The 19,836-nt window shown below is 56.5% G+C and overlaps 1 pseudogene; it reads right to left on the reverse strand.

Annotated features, from left to right (window-relative positions):
* Positions 1-8,103: 8,103 nt before the first annotated feature.
* On the reverse strand, positions 8,104-8,647 carry LOC118727960 (annotated as a pseudogene).
* Positions 8,648-19,836: the final 11,189 nt, after the last annotated feature.

Consider the following 19,836-nt stretch of genomic DNA (forward strand, 5'->3'; position numbering starts at 1 on the left):
GCGCTCCGGGCGCACTGGCCGCCCCGCCCCGCCGCTCCGCCCTCCGGGCCCGCCCCTCCGGCCCCGCCCCTCCGCCTCCAACACCGCCCTGACCCCTCCCCTCTCCGACTCTGGTTGGTGGGTCGGAGCCTCCGCGAGGAGCAGGATCCGCCCCCTGATCCCGGAGCACTCTGGGAGTTGTAGTGTGCTCTCCCTCCAGGCTCCTCACCTTACGCAGGACCCAGAATCACTGCTGCCTGCAGAGGCACAGCTGGAGGCCTGGGTGAGTCCTCCGTCAGCAGACCACTGCGGAGTGGGCGGCGTAGCAAAGTGGTGCTGACTGACTTGAACTGGGTCCAGCCCAACATTGAAGTAGAGGTGGTGAGTGTAGCGTGTCCTTGCCAAAGCTATGGGGGGGGGGGGGCCTAGAAATGCCTAGAACAGGAAACCTGCCTTTGGTGGCCAATGTCCACACATGTCTTGAAGACAGAGCGTGTCAGCTACTGTACATGTGCCATGGCCCTTGCTTGGAGAAGGAGGCCAGAGGAGATGCTGAGCCAGCCGAGGAGGGCAACTTGCCTGGCATGTGCAACTGGCCATGTGCACATCACAGAAGAGGAAACTGAGGCTCGGGTCTGAGAGCCCTGGTCTTGCAGCACCATCCACAAAAAACAAAAGAGGGAGCAACCCAGGGTCCGCTGATGGGTGAATGGGTAAACTGGAGTATATGCAGACAATGTTACGGAATATTACTCGGTTTTAAAAGGAACACGTATGCTACAACATGAACCTCAAAGACATTATGCTGAGTGAAATAAATGAGACACAGAGGGACAAGTACTGTATGATCCCACTTGTATGAAGTATTACAGACAAATCCATAGAGACAAATAGAATGGTGGCTGCCGGGGCTGGGGAGGGGGAATGGGGCGTTTAATAAGTATAGTTTTAGTTTTGCCAGATGAAAAGTTCTGGAGATAGATAGTGGTGATGGTTGCACAACAATGTGAATGTACTTAATGCCACCGAACTGTACACTTAAAAATGGTTAAAGTGAGCCAAAACCAGTTTGGTTCAGTAGATAGAGCGTCAGCCTGTGGACTGAGGGGTCCCAGGTTCGATTCTGGTCAAGGGCATGTACCTTGGTTGCGGGCACATCCCCAGTGGGGGGTGTGCAGGAGGCAGCTGGTAGGTGTTTCTCTCTCATCGATGTTTCTGACTTTCTATCCCTCTCTCTTCCTCTTTGTAAAAAATCAATAAAATATATCTTTTAGAAGTGGTTAAAGTGGTAAATTTTATGTGATATTTACTTTACCACAATTCTGAAAAAGAGCCTCAGGAGTGGCCAACTAGGACTTGAACTTAGTTCCTAACACAAGCACTCACAATTTTTTGATTAGTTTTGAAACAACAGTTCTGTGCCTTCCACACCATCACTGTCTTTATTTTATAGGGCAAACTGAGGTTCTGGGAGGCTCATCCACTCAGTTGGCACAGCTGGCAAGTGGTGGAGCCTGAGCTGCACCCAGCCATTGGGCTCCAGAAGAGGCCTCCTTACCCACTCCCCTCGGCACCTCTTGGCAGTGCTGTGGAGGGAATCGGGATCATGGCCGGAGGAGGAGAGCATAAGGGGAACCTTGAGCTTTGGTGAGGAAGCGGGGAACCAGTGGGATGTCCAGTTGGTAGCTGGAACTGAGGCCTGGAATACAGGAGCAAGCACAGACTGCAATTACAGATGGCTAAGGAGCCCTCACACCCAGGCACCCACCAACGCTGTTTGCAACTATCTCCGCCCAGCCGTCACCCTATCCAAAGGGCCTGGGCTGCAGGTTGGAGGTCCTGGAGCCCTTGCCTCACTCTCTGGCCCTAGGATGGAGACCTCTCCAGGCTCAGCCCAGAGTGGGTGACAAGGTGGCCTGCTATCTCCAATGGGTTGGCTGGGTTGGTGTGTAAGAGGCAGCACCTGCAGATTTGGTAGCAGAAACATCACTGACGATATTTACTAACTGCCCCAAACAGACATTACAATGGTGATCAAAATAAATAGTGCACCCCACTTCCCCATTTACAAGTTGTCCAAAAGAGCTGAGATTGTGGTGGCAGACACTACGATGAAATGCTATCAGAAAGCTTACCAGACTCCTAGTCCCGCCTTCATCCCTTCTATAAAGATCGATTGCCTGAGGCTGGGGACGGAGACCTGGCTGCCCCCCTCCGGGTCAGTCTTGACCAACTCCTCCCTCTGGATTGGATACCCCTCTCATGAGGAGCTCACTACCTTCCACAGCAGCAGCTCCTCCCACAGGGGATAGTTATTCCGCCATCCAACAGCCAAGCACACGCTTACCCACAGTGACTGTCGTGCAAAGCCTCAGCGAGGGGACACGGTGGTGCCAACCTGGGAACAATACAATTGAAACTTAATTGTCTCCTGAGGAAACTGTTTGCTGAAGAAAGTAATTTACAACAGCCAATAAATCTCCCCTAGGAATGACATCTTCGTTTGCTTCCCTAAAAGCACAAACACTTCCTTGCTTCAGCCACTAACATACCTCTACTTCCTGCCTCCAGCCAGCCTCCAGCACGGGATCCCGCTGGGGAGCAGCTGCCGTGGCCCTTAAGGTCCTGGTGTCTCTCTGTATGTCTCAACACACACACACACAACCACCACACGCCACTAATACATGCATTCTTCCTACAAAAACTTTTAGTCAGTGCTCTCTGGCATCACTCCAAATTCAGTTTCCTCCCTGCCCCAGAGATAAGGACTGTCATCAGATTGGGTGAAATCTTCCAGAATTTCCCCGAGGTGTTTTCATAAATACATGCACCCATGGTGTAGAAAAATATGTAACTTTGTTTTATGAGTACATATTTAAAAATAAGTGATGCCATTCTAATTGTTGCATTCTGCAACTTGCTTTCCCCATCAGTATATTTTGGAGATTCCTCCACTTCAGAACACATCTGCTTCTCGAATGAGACAGGCTGTGTGACTTGGTGTGGTTAGCACAATGTCTTTATTTAATCCCCCTAAAATGGTGCTTAACCTTTTTTTTTTTTTTTTTTTTAATCCTCACTGAAGGACATGTTTTCCATTGATTTTATTTTTTTTACTAATAAATCTTTATTGTTCAGATTATTACAATTGTTTCTCTCCCCCCCATAGCTCCCCTTCACCCAGTTCCCACTCCATCCTCTGCCATTACCTACCCCATCCCCCCCCCAATTGTCCTCATCCATAGGTGTACGAATGTAATATTTTCCCTTTTTACAGACACAATACCTACGGCTCAGAAAGTCTCAGTAACTTGCCTGGGGCACACAGTTTATTAGCAGCACAGGAGGATTCAGATCCAGAGCAGGGAATACCAGGGTGGAGCAAACAGCAATGGCTGACCGTCAGCCCTCCTGGAAGAGGTCCTGTGTCTCTGTGTCCCGCGGCACCGGGCAGGAACAATGATGGCTGCAAGCACCTCTGAGAGAAAGCCGCCCTGGAGTTCCACCCGAGGCCAGGCAGTCCAGTTTCTCCCAGTCTGAGTCTGGTCCCCAGAGTCCTGCCCGGAACTGGAGTTCAGAGCAGTCGGGAGCTTGTGTCTCCCTCCTGATTGAGAAAGACAACCGCGTACTCACTTTCCAGCCCTTCCCATGAGTGAGCCTCTGTACTTCCTTCCGCACTTCACTTCTGCACCTCCTCCTCCTCTGAGTCTGTGTGCTTTTCTCTTTCCTTCTGGCTGTAGAATTTCCACTCAGCCAGCCTTCCCGTGGTTCTGGATGATACCTACTTTGTCTTTTAGTTGTAGTTTTGAAGTGGTTGTGTGAGGCAGCAAGTTCAGGTGTTTACCTATGTCTCCATCTTGGTTTCTGTTCCGTTGATTTTTAGAGAGTGGAAGGGAGAGGGAGAGACGGAAACATCGAAGTGAGAGAGACACATCAATTGATTGCCTTCCACATGGTCTCAACCAGGGCTGGGAGCCTGCAACTGAAGTACCCTTTACCAGAATCAAACCTGGGACCCTTCAGTCTGCAAGCTGATGCTCTATCCACTGAGCAAAACTGGCTAGGGTGGTGCTTAACCTTTCTACAATCACATGAATCATCTGAGAACATTCTGGAACCCATAGAATACTCTCAGGACTCAGGAGCTCACAAAAGGTTCCCAGATTCCAAGCTAAAAACTGCCTTCTCATAACGCCTGTTTCTGAGTCCTAGCACCCCTTGCTGGCTCAGTTCTAAGAAGAAAACCTGGCCTGGGGGGTGGCTCTCAGACCGGGGGGGCTATTCAAGGTCTTCTGCTCCCCTGGCTTCATTTTATTTTATTTTATTTTTTAATATATGTTTTATTGATTTTTTTACAGAGAGGAAGGGAGAGAGATAGAGAGCTAGAAATGTCGATGAGAGAGAAACATCGACCAGCTGCCTCTTGCACACCCCCTACTGGGGATGTGCCCGCAACCCAGGTACATGCCCCTGACCGGAATCGAACCTGGGACCTTTCAGTCGATAGGCCGACGCTCTATCCACTGAGCCAAACCGGTTTCGGCCCCTGGCCTCATTTCAGAGAGGAGGCCACCAGGCCCAGAGATGTTAAGCAAGTTGCCAGAGGTCACACAGCAGGTCCCTGTCAGTGGCTTCTGGGACCCAGTGCATTCAGGAAACAGCACAGTTTTCTGGCTGCCAGTTCTCTGCCTGGGAAACTGTCTCCAGGCTCAGCTGTTGCACAGGCCCCTGGGGCTTTGTTTTCAAAGGAGAAACGAAGCGGGAAGTATTTTTAACTGCTGGCCCGCCTGCTCGGCCGGCTCCCTCACGCTAGCTGTCCAGGAAAGGCCGGCTTCACAGCAGCATTCGCCGCTCATGGAAAACAACAAACGCCCAAAATAGAGATACCCCGCTCAGGAATGGAAAAAATTGGCTCATGGCTCAAATGCCTCTTTTAGCAAAAGCCAAGAATAGTGCGGGGCTGTTGGGGAGCCGCTGGGGGTGAGAGCGTGCAGAGGCGTGGTGCTGGGCTAGGGTTCCAGCCAGACGGCCAAGGCCTTGCCCCATGAGATGTGAAGACTCGCTTCCCAGCTTTGTCCACATTGGGCGCCAGTCCACAACGGTCAGTCTCTTTCCTCTCCCCTCCAACCCCTCCGGCCCCCTCAGCCCTGCCCTTCGGCTGAATCTGGACCCACTTTCTTTGTCGGGCTGGGATGGGCTGGGAGCACCTCCTCTCACCAAGGAGCCAGCAGGCTGGAGACCAAAATTCTGCCCTTTCTGAGCCTGAAGGGTAGAAGTCCAATTCCTGTGTGTGTGTGTGTGTGTGTGTGTGTGTGTGTGTGTGATGGTGGCCAGGAGAGAAAATGTGGTGACTATCTCCACTCAGCCCAGCTGTGTGGCCTCGGGCAGTCACTTGACGTCTCGGAGCCTCAGGTCCCTCATCTGGAAAGCTGGGGCAGTGCTTCATTTATTCACTCATCCAGCATCTGCTGTGATCCTACTATGTGCCAGCACTGGGCTGGGTCCTGGGGACATAGTCACGACCAGGCACAGAGCAGAGGGTGTAGCCCTTCCAGCCTCACAGGCTGCAGGGCATCAGCCGTTCCTCCTCAGACAGCCACGGAGCTCCCGGCGCTGGGGAGGTGCCGGCGCCTCGCCGGTGTTTCCTCTGTCAGACTCCGCACCAGGCACCTGAGAGGATCATTTCGTAGTGTCATGCAGCCCCGGGAAGTGGGCACCAGGCTATTGGCCCCCACATTCCCTCCAGTGGAGGAGCCGAGAGCACGTGCTGGACAGTCGGAGCGAGGAAAGGCCGCTGTGCGCTGCCCTGACCCTGTGGGTCCTGGAGACCCTGGACACTCCAGCCTGGCCTGGGTGGTGAGTCTAGGCTGGAGGTCAGTACAGATGGCCTGGACAGAGACTCCTTTAAAATTGGGGTCTGTGTAGCGCTTTTACATCAAGTCTTAGCCAACCCTTCAACCCTGTATTCTCTGACTGTCTCCCATGACATGTGAGGAAACCAAGGCATGCAGACTGAATGACTTGTCACCTGACTGCACCGCGGTCTTGGCTGTAGGGTTCCTCATCACATCAGGTTCCCAGGACCCCGCCCCAAACCCGCATGCTGCAGAGATGCCCAGGACGTGTGTGGAGGGGGGTGAGGAAGGTGTGGGGGGGGGGAGAACTACATCTCCCAGCATGCTGCACCGGCGTGGGGGCGGGGCCGCCCGGCAGCGGGCTGTCATTTCTTGGTATTAGAAAGAAAAGGGAGTAAGAATCGAAGCCTTGGGCGTCACGTCTAGGAATAGTCTCGGAGTCAGGCCAAGTCATTATAAGCGATGAGTAATCCGGTTAAGTCATTTCTCTAAACACTGCTCCTTGTAAGAAAATTAAAATATCACCTTACTTCAGAGGGCCAGAGGCGGGCGCTGGCTGGAGCACAGCCAGGAAGGGCGGGTGCTAGGGCCTGCCAGCTGGGCCATGGGCTCGGGCAGCGTCCGGCAGCCAGGCCTCAGTTTACCTCATTGTTAAGGAAAGTCTGGAGCTGCCTTCTCAGTGTCCCTAATGGGGGTTACCCTCAACATGAATGCAGGGGAGGGGACGATGCGAGAGGGACCAGGGCCCCCTTTCTTCAGTGTCCCCCTTTCTCCTGGATTCCAGAGCTCGTATCTTGACCACTGCAGTCCCACCGCCTGAGGTAAGGGCTGGAGACCCTCTGGCACAGAGAGGAGAGGGTGGACCCAGGCCTCCGGAATGTGCCAGGCTTCCTCTCGGCTTGCAGGAAAGCCCTGAGGGCGGGATGTGCTGAATGGGGAGGGCAGGCTGATGCAGAAGCTGCCCCTTACCCAGCTGGGAGCCAGACACAGGTACCATCTCATCCTCGGTGGCCCTTGGCAGAAAAGGCTGCTGGGGCCCCGACCCTTCCCCCCCCCACCCCCCCCCCCACCCCCCCGCCCCTAGCTCCTCACACTGGTCCCCAGGCAGCACAGAATAACTCAGGCTGACAGTCACCGAGCCCTCAAGGGAGACCAGGCCCAGATCCAAGCACCTTACACACATTCATTCTTGCAATGACTTAAAAACTTTTTATTTAATTTTAGTTTTTAAAACTAAAGAGGGGGGAGAACATTGAGTCGCACTTATTTATGTATTCATTGGTTAAGTCTTGGTATGCGTGCTGATGGGGATCGAACCTGCGACCCTGCGCATCGGGAGGATTAGCCAGCCAACTGAGCCACCCAGCCAGGGCAGACTTATGCAATTGGAAAATATTACCTATTTCTTTACTTAAAAAAAAAAAAATCCTCACTCAAGGATATGTTTAATGATCTCAAGGAAAGAGAGAGAGAGAGAGAGAGAGAGAGAGAGAGAGAGAGAGAGCCATCTATCGTGAGACAGAAACATTGATTGCTTGGCACTGTAGGCGCAGGGACCAGGGATTGAACGCACACCCTCCTGGAGCTTGGGACAATGCTCCAAGCCACTGAGCCACACGCCCAGCGCAGACTTCGGCACTTTTTAAATTCCTTCTCACTGAAGGGCAGAGGGAGGCACAGAGGCGCACAGCTTTTCAGGAGGCTGTACCCACTCAGCCAGTCCACAGAACAGGCCCTCCCAGGCTCGGCAGCCAGCACCCTCCCTGCCAGGTGACCATAAAAGAGCTACGCGCCATCTCCAACCCTCAACTCCCACGTGTAAGACGGCGTTAGCCATAGCTGCTTTGCAAGATTGCTGTGCGGGCTAGAATTAGCATAGGCCTGCAACAAACGGCCGTTCTGCCGTGAAAACCAGCAGATTCTGTGTGCTGGGCCTGAGGGAGAAATAAGTGAAGAAGCAGACACTGCCTGGCTTGTGTGGCCCAGGAGGTCAAGGTTTGATTCCCAGTCAGGGCACAGGCCCGGGTTGTGGACTCCATTCCCAGTGCAGGAGGCAGCCCATCGATGTTTCTCTCTCATCATTGTTTCTCCTCTCTCTCCCTCTCCCATCCTCACTCTGAAATCAGTAAAAATAAAACAAACAGAAAAGAGACCTAACATGAATTTTTTTTTTTAATTAACAGAAATATCTTTTTCTAATGTTAAATATATAATTGTTTGGAGGGGATGGGGAACAACTGGAAATGAATCAGAAAAAAAAACCTTCACATTACTCATTCTTTTCATATACCTCAAACTTGTACTTGATGCCTTTTTCCTCCTGGACGTCAGAAACAACAGCTGGGTGCTCTGGGAGGAGTTTGTATTTCTCCAAATCAATTTCTGGAAAAAATGTATCGCTTTCAAATTCCTGCATGATCCTTGTCACAAAGAGTCGTTGATGGCCAGGCTTGTTCATGGCTTCCTTATAAACGGAACTGCCTCCCACTATCCAAACCATATCCACTTTATTTGTTAATTCTGGCTCCTCAATAAATTTTAAGGCATCATCCAGACTTTTGGCGAGAAAATGAGCTCCTTTTGGAGGTTCCTTGAGTTCTCTCCTGAGAACTAAGTTAATCCTGTCCTTTGGAATGGAGAGCCAGGTCTTCCCACCCATAATCACCAGGTTCTGTGTACCTCCTGCTGCCGTGTGGTAGTCATTCTTTGGAAATACTCGCATTCATTCTGAGCGGGGGGCCAGGGCAGGTCCCCGTTCTTGCGATGCCCATGTCCTGGGACACCGCGACGATGCTGCTGAGAGTTCGAACCATGACGGCGCCACCACTAAAATCCTCGGAGCGACTCCCTAACATGAATTTTTTCAAAAGAAGCTGATACTTAAAAACCCATCGCAGACTCAAACATCGAGCACCCGGGCATCTGTCTTACAGCAGGGGCTGAGCCTGCCCGGTGCCCGCAGGGAGGCCAGGCTGAGTTGCCCGGGCGGCCTCAGTGGCTTGGGCTGGCTCCTCAGACTCCCTCCCTCCCAGGTGGGTTTCCGGGCTTTCAGGCGGTGGGATTTTGAGGCCTGACCATGATACCAAGATGCTGGGAAGGTTTGTGGGCAAGGGATTCAACTCCAGCCCGAGCGGGCCCATTAACCCCTTCGATCCTGGGAGCCAGGATTGGGTACTGCTCTAGTCCCTGCTCCCCGATGCTCTCCTGGGACTCTGCTGACATCAGACCTGAAGCTTCCAGGCTTGGAGTTATCTGGGGCTGCTCACTCCACCCACACTCAGTGCCTTACCTGAGCCCAGGTCTCTGCTGTCATCAATCATCTTGGCGTTTCCCCCATGACTGCCACACGTGAGAGGTGGGGGACTGCCCTCCCTCCCTGACATCCCAACAAGGTGTGTTTGAAATGGCACTTGGCAGGGAGCGCTCAAGGAGAGCTCGGGTCTAAACAGTCCTGTCTACACCCAGGCCCTCCTTCCAGGAGCTCAAATTCTCCCAACACCTGTGGACATTGTCTGCTCCTGCACACCAGACACGCGTGTGCAAACCTGTAGACACACAGCTGTGTGTTTGCACACGCACCCTGCTTGCAGAGGAGCCCACAGCTCACGCATAGAAACACACGTGTCTACACTCCACTAGAACTCCTCCAAGAGGCCGCACCTCGGAGGCTCCCTTCTCCGCCTTGAGCCTTGCACGCCCTGAGGGGACAGACGTCCAGCACCTTGTCTCCCCAGCTGCCCATCGGTGCCTTCAGCCACGAGGCTGGCCGCCGAGTGACAGCTGCCTGCCCGCCCTGCCCGCCCTGCCTGGCCCAGCGGAAGGCAGAGCTGCATGGAGGAGCTTCTCAGGGCGCTGGGCCTGGCTAGCACCGGCTCCTGGGCACAGCCACGCTTGGCCTCGGCCCGCCTTGAGGAACTGTCCTCTCAGCGCCCGTGCTCTGCTCCCACACTAAGGGTTTCCTGTGCTGTTCCCTCCGGCCAGGTGACCTGGTGAGCCTGTCTGTCCTCCAAGCTCCCGCTGAAGCGGACACTCACAGCTCCTCTGCGAAGTCCTCCTGTCCCTTTCCCTGTCATTTAACAAGGGCGCATAGCAGCCGTCACTCCCAGTGCAGCGTGCGCGCCAGGTGAGCTTGTCTTGTAGCGGGCTTCGCGCCTGCCAGCGGGAGAGAGCTCTGTGATGCCAGCCCCTCCCCGCAGCCCAGGACGAAGCTGGGGTCCCAGAGGGGGGCAGAGCACACAGCAGGTGGCCCACTTGGTCCTGGAAGGCCCTGCCCACCCCACCTCCCCTCCTTCTCTTCCCGTGTGTCAGATACTGTTAGCTTTGGGGGCTTTTTAAAAAAGAAAAATAAACAAGGACTGCTTGAAACCCCTAATATTCTGGTTAAGTTCTGAAACAGCTCAGAAATCCCCTCCTCCCTGTGAGTCAGTGGCAGCAGTAATACCAGAACTGCTGAGGATGCGGCGAGAGAAATTCTGCAAAATAACAGCTGGCTGCCCTGTGGCCCCAGGGATTTGAAAAGGGGGCTCAAAACTATTTGGGTGCACTGGAGAGGCACTGAGGCCTGAGGGCCCGCGGGGGTGGGGTGGGGGGGTGCGGGGACACTACACCCTAAAGAAGGTCACCGTGCCCATGCCCCGGGGGTTTGGAATGAAAACAGGCTGAACTGTTAACTGCGTGTAAGGAAGTCCCGGAAGACCCACTCTTCCCGTCACGGCGATTACGGCGCTCATTTGGAAACAGCAAATTCTTTCCAAGCATTTTTCTGGTTCTATTTTGGTGCCTGAAGCTCGTGCTGCGTGCACCAAGTCGCGCCCTGTTCTCAACCGCTGGGGGGGAGGGGGGGGACACACCCCCATCCCTGGAGAGGGAGGCAGCCAGCGCCCCCATTCTCCCCCAACACCCCCCCACCCCCGCACTCCCCCCCTTCCACCACCCCCCCACCCCCCCACCCCCTCACCCCCCTACCCCCCCACCCCGCACCCCCCACCCCCCGCGCGGAGGGGAGAGGAGCGCGGAGTCTGCCCCCTGGGCTCCGAGCTAAGCCTGAGCTGGGGAAGCGCTTTCCTTTCCCCGCCGGATTTGAGTCAAAACGGGGAGCTGGTTCAAACCGAAAGAACAATTCGGTTAGCCAAAGCCCCAATATTTCTCCGCGCCCAGGTGACTGCCCGGCAGGGCGCTCCAGGGCTGGCAGCCGCTGTCCTTGGGGCCTCGCTGAAATCCCCCGTCCCCACATGTTCCTCTTCCCCCCCCCCCCCCCCCGCGCTCCCGGCCCCGCGGGGGGGGGGGGGGGGACTGGGAAGCGCCGGGGGCCCGGAGCGCGGGGGCCAGGAGCGCCGGGCAGGAAAGCTGACCTGGGAACACGCCTCCTGCAGCCCACAGGCCCTGCCGAGTGCCCGCTGGACCCCAACGCTCCTTGAGACCCGAGGACTCTGCCTGCCTGTCCCCACCCTTCTCCGCCTCCCAGGCCCCTCCTGCCTCTGTATTGGCACCTGTTCCAGCCTCTGGTTCCTCTCCCCCAGCTTGCAAATTCCCGTTCCTTCTGGGGGGTGGAGGTGTGAAGCTTTTCAGAAAGTTTCCTGAATTCGCAGTCACACTCCGGGGCCTCTACCCTGCTGGGCACAGAGCTGGCTCCCTCTCCTAGGGACCTGCTTGAAACAAAGCTGAAAAGAACCACCCAGTTGGTTCAATGTCCCGGACACAGTGACCTACCAGCAATTTCACTCTGGCCCTTAGCCGGGCAGAGGAGCAGGTGTCTGAGCTGACACTCACTCACAGAAGCACTGATCTATACACAGTAGCCAGCCATTTTCCATCCAGGCTTGACTGCCAAGGAGGGGTCCCGGGGCTTCCTCACCAGCCTGACCAGCCTTACCCAGGTGTGGATTGACCCCTCCAGACCCCGACTCAGCTGCCGGCCTCTGCAGTCACAGAACTCTCAGGGACCATGCCGGACTCAGTTCATTGTGACCTCGGACAGGTGTGGGAAGGAGATGCTGCCGGCTCGGCTGGCTGAGCTTCCAGAACACCTGGGCCCACTGCACCGCGGCCCAGCTCGCTGACTCAGCGCGAAATGCGCCCGGTCAGCAGGACCGTGTGAGCTCAGGCAGCTGCTCTCAGAGGAAGAGTCCTGTGGACAGCGAGGCGCAGCTTGGCCGGCCTGCTTCCCAAGGACAAGTGCAGAGTGTGGCCAAGGTCAGGGGTGTGCAGGGTCACTGGGCGTGAGAGGACAGAGATGGCCCCCAGCACGCACACAGGCCCTTTGTAGGGCGGGCCCCTCTCGGAGCCCGGAGCAGCAGCTGACACTCATACTGAGGTGGGTCACTATTACAAGTGGTTTCTAGCTCGGGGGTGATCAGGGCGGCCAGGCTCAGGGGAGAAAGCTGGCAGCTTCTGCATTTTAAGAAGCCAAATGAGAACTTGGAGTAGGATGGGGAGCAGAGGGGGTTCTGGTACATTCTGGCCTGGTTCCATTTTTATAGGGTTTTACATTTTTAAAGGATTGTAAAACGCACGCACACACACGCATGCACATGCACGCATAGACTATGTGATCGCGACCTTAACCCCAAAGCATTCACTGTCTGGCTCTTCACATACACAGTTTGCTGGCTGCTGGTTCTGCAGCTGGGAAAGCTGAGCCTGGAGCGGGCAGGTGACCGCTCAGGCCGCACTGCGGCCCTGCTCTCCCCTCAGCATCTAGGGAGCAAGGAGAAGGCCTGGCAGCCCTGAGCCAGCCGCTCCCCGGGGCAGGGGGTTGGAGAGGGGACCGCGGGGGGTGCTGGCGCTCCGAGGTGGCCGAGGCTCCCTCCGCCGCCCTGCCTGCCGCCAGCTTGGAGGAAGGTGTGCTTCGCCGTCTTTGCCGGGAGACCTGCGAGCACGCGGCTGGGTTCGGGAACACGGCTGCTGGGTCCCGGACGTGTTTCCCCGGTTACGCTGTTTATCAAGAGCCCGTCCCTGAGCGCCTGGTGCGTGCGCCGCGCCTTCTGGGGAAGAGCTGTTCTGGGTAACGGAGGGTTAACGGAAACCGCGCTCTACGCCTTGGTGAAAACTCTTCTACAGATGATGAGCATTTCCCCAACTTCAGAAAAGTTCCACCACTTTCTAAATACGTGGCCTTGGTCAGGTTACCCAACCTCAGTAACCTCAGTTTCCTTCTCTGCGAGCGCGGAGTGATTCCTGTCCGGGTGCCAGAGGCCCACGGAGGACCTGTGCGCCCTGGAAACGCAGCCGCATCCTGGCCTCCGGGGGGCGCTGCGGAGCTGATGGACGCCACAGGCATAGGGTTCCGGTTTGGGGGCATCCCGCATCGCACATTCTCTACAGGACAACGTAGAGATGGGTCCGAATTGGAGTGGATTTACAGTTTCTGGTCCAACCAAATCCTTTAAAGGAGCTGGTTTCCTAATGATCGGCTGCTGTCTCGGTCCAGCCGGTGCAGCTGGGGCCCCTGTGGGGAGCCAGCGCGGCCATGGCACGCTCAGCCAGGGCATGTGCCACGCCCGCTCAGCCAGGCTCAGTGACCCTGAGAGGGCGGGACGGATTGAGAAAAGAGAATAAAAGCTGGGTCTGGGTGGGACACTGCTCCCTCTGATGGAGAGAGGCAGCACCTCGGCCTACAAGCCGAGTTTTATAGCCAGATGGCAGGAGGCAAAGTGAGGGCGTGGTCAAGATGTTTACTACATTCTCGTGGGGGAAAAACAAAAACTAAAACATTCTCATGGGTTTCAATCCTACTCTAGTACATGCACCTGAACTCAATCGAGCCCTCGTCACTCAGACACGTGGGGTCCTGTGTTCGGACATAGGTCCAAGCTTGCAGCTACAGCTGTTGGCTATCATCGTGCTGGGAGGCTCTGCCCTCCAGGCTGGGACTTGCACGTGGTCCCGAGAGGACTGTGCCCTCTCCTCAGTCTGAGGCTAGAACCTGTCCAGACACTGTAGCCTCGCCCCACGCCCACCCGCACCAAACCGAGGGCGCTTGGTCCCCCAGAGCCCACGCTGTCTTTGCTTGAATTTGTTGCGCCTCCTCAGGGAAAGGTCAGCAGACAAAGGGTGGGGCGTGGACGCAGCCTTCCCAGCACCCCATCCCATCCTGTCCCCATGCACCCTGCACACCACCCAGGCCACCGCCATGCCAGAGGGCCAGCAGAAAGAGACAGGGAAGCAGGACCACCCGGGGTGAAGCTGAGGGCAGGAAGGGGCAGGTTTGGGGCTCCTCTTGGCCTGGTGCATTCTGGGAAAGCTTTTTCTGACTGGCTCCCGACCGGGGAGTGGAGGGGGCGCCCTGGGTGGAGGGCTCCCTGGCATTGCTCTGTTGGCTGTGGAGGAGGAGTCAGCCACAGGCACCCACCCTCCAGGGCCCTGTTCCCTCTGCGCTGACCCCGATGGTCAGCTGCTCACCTCCTGGGGGTGAGGCAGAGATGGCTGCTGGTGCCGTGGGCCGGAGGCACAGCACCCATCAGTGACAGGGTCCGAGCTCAGAGTCAGTTCAACGCCCAGCCCTGCCCCATACTGTGTGGTCTCCTGCATGCCAGTGGGCCTCTGTGCCTCACTTTCCTCATCTGTAAAATGGGAGTGCGTATCTCTTGGTGTTGATGTGTGGACAGTGAGATTGACATGGAGAAAACCTGCCTGTGTGGGTCTCTGAGCTCACAACCTGCCACCTGCCCTCCTCTCAGGGCTCGGCAGGACTCCTCTTGTGGCTTACTGACCAAGTGTGGGCCTTGGTTTCTGGGTTGGGAGAAAAGACTTTCTCGAGTCCTCGCCCATGCTTAGCGTGTCCAGTCTGTCCCCGCTTCCTTACGGCTCTCCACGGGCAGACACAGCAGAAGCCGGAAGGGTGGGGGTGGGGAAATGCACGCATGGGGTACTGAGCACATATCGTGTGCAACGACAGTGCCGCTGGGTGGGGGGGGGGGGGCTGTGCTGAAAGTGTCCTTGCTGTTGTTTAAATCTGCTGTGATGTGGCTTTATCGGTCTTCCCTGCAGTCCGTAAGTGTTTGCTGTAACATTTTGAAGTTGTTAGTTGCCGTCAGGTTCAAGATTGTTTTCTCCTGTTGGCGAGTTATCCTTTTTGCATTGTACTGGAGGCCTGGTGCACAGGTCTGTGCGCTGGTGGGTCCCTTGGCTGGCCTGTGGGGGTTGGGCCAGACTGGCTCTCTGACATCCCCCGAGGGGGCCCGGATCACGAGAAAGTGTTTCTCGGTGGTGCAGAATCAGGCTCCTCCTCTCTGGTTCCAGGCGTGTCACCAAGAACCAGGCTGCCAAGGCACTGCAGCTCAGCAGCTCTGCATTGAGCATCTTCCCCCTGGTGGTCAGTGTATGTCATAGCTATCAGTCGGCATATATATATATTTTTCCCTATTAATGAATTTTGCCTTAAAGTCCATTTTTTTAATCTTCACCCAAGCACACTTTTCCATTGATCTTTGAGAAAGTGGAAGTGTGTGTGGGGGGAACATTGCTATAAGAGAGATATATCCATAGGTTGCCTCCCACACATGTCCCATTTGGGGTCAGGGATTGAACCTGTAACCCAGGTATGCACTCTTGACTGGGAATCCAACCTGAGACCCTTGGGTGTATGGGCCAACTCTCTTAACCACTGAGCACACCAGCCAGGGCATATTAATTTTGCATATTATTAATTTTGCTACCCCATCATTATTTTGATTAGTACCTGCTTAGTGTAGAAATACTTTCAGTATTTCTGTGACAATGAGTTTTTGGTATATCTCTTATAAACAGCATAAGGCTAGAGATTAAAACTGTAATCTGGGAATTTCTGTTATATAAGTGGTCGATTCAATTTAAGTGGTACTTATTCCCTGGCACATCACGGCCCCAGGGAATGTTTGCCAACTGTCTGGCTAGAAAGAGGCGCTAACAGTGTCCCCTGTGAAGGCATCACGCATGGGAGGGAGGGAGGGAGGCACACATGTGGGGCCAGAAGCCTGTATTCAGCTGCTCAACCCTCAGGATAACTGGGCCCTCCGAGACGGAACTCGAGGGCCCTGCCATCCTCCCTCCTAGACACTGTCACACGGGATGAGGAGCAGAGAGCAGCAGGAGTCAGCAGGCGCAGAGCCCGGGGCAGAGACACTATGTGTGTGTGTGTGTGTGTATGTGTGTGTGTGTGTGTTTGTTGTTAATCCTCACCTGGAGATATTTTTTCCATTCATTTTGAGAGAGAGGGAGAGGGAGAGGGAGAGGGAGAGGGAGAGGGAGAGGGAGAGGGAGAGGGAGAGGGAGAGGGAGAGGGAGAGGGAGAGGGAGAGGGAGAGGGAGAGAGAGAGAGAGAGAGAGAGAGAGAGAGAGAGAGAGAGAGAGAGAGAGAAACAACAATGTGAGAAAGACATGTTGATTGGTTGCCACTTGCCCTGACCAGTGGCAGGGATCGAACCTGCAGCCCAGGTACATGTCCTTGACCCAATCAAACAGTGAGCCTTTGGTGCATGGACCTGTGTTCTAACCACTGAGCCCATGGGCCAGTGTGAAGCACCCTATAGTTAACCCCTCCATCCCTGGGGTTGGGTTGGTTCTTATCAAGTTTCGTAAAGCTCCCGGGGGGAGGGGGGAGGAGGGGGGCGGAGGAGAGGCCCCAAGGAGACAGATAAGCCGGAGCCCTCTCTGGTGCCCAGCATTCGGAGACTCAGCCGGCCACACGGAGGCGGGACGGTCAGGAGGCCCGGGAGGAGGTCACTCCTTGCCTAGGGACAGTGCCCATGGCCAGGCACAGGACACGATGACAATGGCCAAATCGCGCACCTGCAGTGGGCAGCAGCTCGAGGAGCAGAGAACAGGTATTTCCGCGCTCCACATGACTGCCTTGGTGTGCGGCCGCGGGGCCTCCAGGGACCCCAGGAAAACCACCTCCTGGCCAGCAGAGCTCGTCCTCAGCAGCCACAGCTCCCACCCCGCCTACGGGCACTGCCCTCGCCGTGGAGGGCACCCGTGGGACACCAGCCGTGTGCACACAGGGGCCGCCAGGAGGTCTGCATGGGTGCCACCGGCCTCTCATGCACGAAGCCTGCCCTCCTGCACCCACGCCCTCTGGCCACCGCCCCAGCTTCCCTCCAGCACCCATTCTCTCCTTCGCCTCATGACAGCCCGTCCCCGCGTCCAGCTGGACACAGGACCGTCCAGGCCAAAGGCTACATTCCCTGGTCCTGTAGCTAAGCCCTGGCTGTGGGTGCGAGCTGAAGCCTGGCCCCGGGGAGGCGGGCGGACCCCAGGGAGGATCAGCGAAAGTCCGAGTGTCACACAGCTTGGCTGAGTGGAGCCCCAGGCCCCACCTTGTACTGAGAAGGAGATGAACCTCTACGATAATCAGCCATTTTGCCTGTCACTTGTGGCTACGCTCACAGCCCATCGGATGCAGTCACCCGCCTGCACTCGTTCCCAAGCAGCTGCCCTGGCTTTTGCCTCTGCCCTCCTCTGGCCTGTCCACCTCTGACCTCCTGGGCGGACGCAGTGGCCTCATCCCAGCTGTCATCCCACCCGCACAGGGTGAGCTGGGCCTGCCACCTCCCGCCCGCCCTCTCAGCCCTCTGGGACGCCTCGTCCGGCACCTCCTGGGTCTCTGACCTCCACTGTAAGCTTCTTCCCCAGTAAAAGCTACACTTCTTAGCTTCCCTTGCAGCTAGCTGTGGCCACCTGACAGAATTTTGGCCAGAGATGTCAACAAAAGTGTTACATGAGCTCTCCAGCAAGTCTGCTTAAGCGAGCTGACTTCGCTGAAAGGAATGCCCTCTGCTGCCTGGATGCTGATGTGCTGGCTGGAGCTCCAGCAACCTTTTTGGTCCATAAAGTGACCTTTATGAAGGTCAGTGCTAGAACAGTGGGTCAGAAAAGGAAAGGGAACCTGGTTCCAAAGGCCACAGAGCTTTCGTGGTTACCCTGGGCCCCCTATTTTAACTTATTTTACGTTAAAAAGAAGTAAAATATCTTGCTTAAGCCACTATTCTTTTGGATATTCTACTACATGCAAACAATTCTAATCTTAACTGATACAGCCAGACAGCACCATGTGTGGTTACATTTTTATATATGATTCCTTCTCCCTGGGCCATTTCTTCCCTCCCTGCTGTTGAAAGCCCAGCTGTCCTGCGGGGATGGATTTTAAGATCCGCTGTTCCACAAAACCTCCACCCACTCCCCTTCTGCACCCCGGCCTCCCCAGGCCTCAGTTTGGCCCTCTTGTAGCACTGACCTGAGGACCAGGATGGACTTGACTGAGGGGCAAGGGTTGGGTTTTCTTCAATCTGTGGCTACTCAGAAATTGGACAGTTCTTGGCACACAGTAGGTACTCAACACATTTCTGTTGAACACACACCCACCCAGCGTGGAGTGCCACAGTCTTCCCAGACTGGACACACTGACAGTTGTGTGGGATGCGTGGGGCACAGGAGAAGGAAAGCTGGAGACCGAAGGAGGAGAGCGTGCCTCTCCCCTCCCCGGCCTCCCCTCTGAGCAGCCAGGTAGGCCCCACACTCACCCTGAGAGGGTGCTCCATGCTGGCAGGGCAGGAACCGGGGAGCCAGGGCCCAGAAAGAGCTGGACAGCCGAGCAGAGGGCAAGTAGCCGCACAGACTTAACTAGGGGTTGGCTATTTGCTGGCATACCCTGGCCTCCCTCTCTTGCCCTCTGTCCCCCAAGGCCCAGGGTGCGGATCCAGCTACTGGTCCAGAGGATTTGGCGGGCCCTCAGAGTTGGCAGGGGCTCATGGCAGGAAGTGAGTGAACAAGAAAGAGAGCCAGAGGGGGTCACAGGTGGGAGCCTTTGTGGGGAACGGACCCACGTCAGTTCCATTCCTGCCCACCAGGCGGCAGTGTTGACTAAGCGCTCTGGCTGCCAGGCCGGTTTCCCTCACCCGCTGTTTTAGGGCGGGAAGGGAAGGGAGCCAGCTGGACCCGAGGTCCCGCTGGATGGATCTACCATTTCGGACACACCTCCCGGCCGAGACGGAGGACGCTGCCAGCACCCCGAGGCTCCGGTGCCCTCCGGAGGTGAGCGCTCTCCTGCCTTCGAGCCGCAGATGGGAGTGCTTGCTTCTGAGCTCCATGTGAGGGAGCCGCGGTGGAGCCGCGGGTGGGTTTAACCCGTCCGTGCAAATAACGGCGATGATTCTGCCGCCGCGGGGCGACTACACGGCGATTCCGCCTCCGCGCTCCTGTGGGTGCCATGGGAGGTTGGGCGCCCCAGGAGCAGCCCTGAGACCGAGCTCCGTGATGGAGCCCGTCAGGGCGCATTCTCGGACCCACAGCTGTGGGCCTGGGGCTGGAGGAGGGAACCGCGACTGCAGTGCGATGGCAACAAAACCACTCAGGGAGCGCCCCGGCCTCGGGGGGACCGAGCCCTCATCCCTGAAGGCTCTGAGCAGCGATCCCAGCGCCCAGCAGGCACCTGGGCTGTTTGCAGGCTGCGGCCTCGTGGACAGCCCCTGGGATCCCTGTGGACACAGGCGCCTGTTGGGTATCACCCAGGACTGAATCGCCAGGTCGTTCATTCGGTGGGCGATTGTCAAAGTACCACACAACTGGGCACCCAAACTCCTTGCCGACAACCAGGGGTCGTCTCCGGGCACGGCAGCCGCTGGCCTGAGTCTGTGGTCGGGTGGGAGCACTGGAGCTCGGGCGAATAGAACAGAATCAGGTGGAGTCCCAGGGCCCTGACGCGGAGACAGGGCCGGGTTGCCGGTGCCCCAGGTGGGCTGTGTGCCCGTGGCTTTCCATTTTGCTCAGCCGCGGGCTGGCACGACCCCGGGACAAGCCCTGAACCTGCTCAGCTCTGCGCTGGGGCCCGAAACAGCCACCCAGCTCCTCCGAGAGCTGGCGGCACCCGAGGGCTGCCCTCCGCGCAAGCCCCTTGAGCTGGTGGGGTCCTGGCACCCTGGCCGCCAGGGAGGGCGTCCCGGGAGGGAGGGGATGTGGAGATGAGGGGTGGGGAGTGGGGCACAGGGAGAAGGGAAACGGGAGCCCTGTGACCTCCCCCAGGAAGCGC

The sequence above is a fragment of the Pipistrellus kuhlii genome, unplaced genomic scaffold, assembly GCF_014108245.1.
Source record: "Pipistrellus kuhlii isolate mPipKuh1 unplaced genomic scaffold, mPipKuh1.p scaffold_m20_p_27, whole genome shotgun sequence".
In the NCBI taxonomy this organism is placed as follows: Eukaryota; Metazoa; Chordata; class Mammalia; order Chiroptera; family Vespertilionidae; genus Pipistrellus; species Pipistrellus kuhlii.